The following is a 2474-nucleotide window of genomic DNA, read 5'->3' on the forward strand; positions in this document are numbered from 1 at the left end:
CCCCTTGAAATGGGATTTCTGCCCCAAATGTGAGGTATTGTCTGAGAAAAATGAACGCATGGAGTATAAAAATGAGAATTTGGACCATATAATTGAGGCCTAATTGTAGAAAAATGAGGATTTTTGTGGAGAAGTTTTTGGAAGATAACGGCCACCTGGTCCTTGATACCGACATGAGTAACTCTCTGCTAGCTGCCCCTGTGTAAAGAACTCACTGTTCAATGTTCCTCTCTGGCTGCCACTGCACAGAGAGCTATTGTTTAGCAAATTCCTTACCTAGAGCTATGGAGTGAAGTTGAAACATTGAGTAGGAGTCCATAGGCTCGTGCTTCTTGCGTGTGCTTCTCGCGTTGTACCAATGAAATATGAGTTCTGTTGTGTGGACAGTAGCTTAGAACCAATCACAGCTTGTTTAGCTGTATGCGATCACGCCCCAATAGTATATCAGATGCTCTGTGCTTAATAAAATGGGATCAAGCTGGCAAACCATACTGGTGTTATTCTAGATACCCGGGCTGTATCCGTCGACAATTTTTTCCCTGATAATCCTCACTTTTCTACAATAAGGCCTCTATATTTATTGTCCAAATCCTATTTTTTATAGTCCAAGCTTTGATTTTTCACAGATATTGCCTATCATACCTCATTTCAAGGCATAAAAGCACCTGTTTTGTGTAAAAATCCTCATTTTTCTACAATTAGGCCTTATTTTTATGGTCCAAAAGCTCATTTTACACTCCATGCATTCATTTTTCACAGACAATCCCTCACATTTAGGGCACAAAACCTATTAAAAGGTCAAAAAGCACCATTATTTTCGTGATAACCCTCATTATTCTACACTAAATCCTAATCTGTAGGATCCGAAATCTCATTTTCTTACTCCATACATTCATTTTTTCACAGACAATCCCTCACTTTTCGGGCACAAATCCCATTTCAAGGTGAAAAAGCACATTCTTTGTGTGAAAATCCTCATTTTTCTACGATTAGGTCTCATTTTTACGGTCCAAAAGCTCCTTTTTAGTATCCAAGCATTCATTTTTCACAGACAATCCCTCACTTTTAGGGCACAAACCACATATCAAGGTCAAAAAGCAACGTTTTTTGTAAAAATCCTCATTTTTCTACACTATGCCCACTTTTTTAGGCTCCAAAATCTCATTTTCATACTCCATGCATTCATTTTTCTTAGATAATGCCTCACAATTAGAACAGAAACCCTATTTTAAGGTCAAAAAGCACAATTTTTTCCCTGAAAATCATCATTTTTCTACAATTAGGCCCCTTTTTTATGGTCTAAAAGCTCATTTATATATCCAAGCATTCATTTTTCACAGACAGTACCTCACATTTAGGGTACAAACCCCATTTCAAGGTGAAAAATCATATTTATTTTCCTGATAATCCTCATTTTTCTGCACTTAACTGTCATGTCTAGGCTCTCATTTTTATACTCCAAGAAATCTCTTTTTTTAGACAATCCCTCACATTTAGGGAAAAACTATTTCAAGATCAAAACCCACCATTATTTCCTGATAATCCTCATTGCTCTTCAATAAGGCCTCATTTTAATTGACCAAATCCTAATTTTTACAGTATAAGCATTCATTTTTCACAGATAATGCCTGCTATACCCCATTTCAAGGTCTAAAAGCACGTGTTTTGTGTGAAAATCCTCATTTTTCTACAATTACGCCTCATTTTTATGGTCGAAATGCTAATTTTTATACTCCAAGCATTCTTTTTTCACAGACAATCCCTCACATTTGGGGCACAAATGCTATTTCAAGATCGAAAAGCACCATTATTTTCCTGATATTCCTCATTTTTCTATAATAAGGCCTCTATTTTTATTGTCCAAATCCTCATTTTTATAGTCCAAGCATTCATTTTTCACAGATAATGCCTACTGTACCACATTACAAGGTCTAAAAGCACCTGTTTTGTGTGAAAATCCTCATTTTTCGACACTAAGTCCTTATTTTTTGTCGACGGATACAGCCCGGGTATCAAGAATAACACCAGTATGGTTTGCCAGTTTGATCCCATTTTATTAAGCACAGAGCATCTGATATACTATTGGGGCGTGATCGCATACAGCTAAACAAGCTGTGATTGGTTCTAAGCTACTGTCCACACAACAGAACTCATATTTCATTGGTACAACGCGAGAAGCACACGCAAGAAGCACGAGCCTATGGACTCCTACTCAATGTTTCAACTTCACTCCATAGCTCTAGGTAAGGAATTTGCTAAACAATAGCTCTCTGTGCAGTGGCAGCCAGAGAGGAACATTGAACAGTGAGTTCTTTACACAGGGGCAGCTAGCAGAGAGTTACTCATGTCGGTATCAAGGACCAGGTGGCCGTTATCTTCCAAAAACTTCTCCAGAAAAATCCTCATTTTTCGACTATTAATTCTCATTTTTATGGTCCAAATTCTCATTTTTATACTCCAAGCATTCATTTTTC

The sequence above is a fragment of the Athene noctua genome, unplaced genomic scaffold (assembly GCF_965140245.1).
Source record: "Athene noctua unplaced genomic scaffold, bAthNoc1.hap1.1 HAP1_HAP1_scaffold_48, whole genome shotgun sequence".
Taxonomy (NCBI): domain Eukaryota; kingdom Metazoa; phylum Chordata; class Aves; order Strigiformes; family Strigidae; genus Athene; species Athene noctua.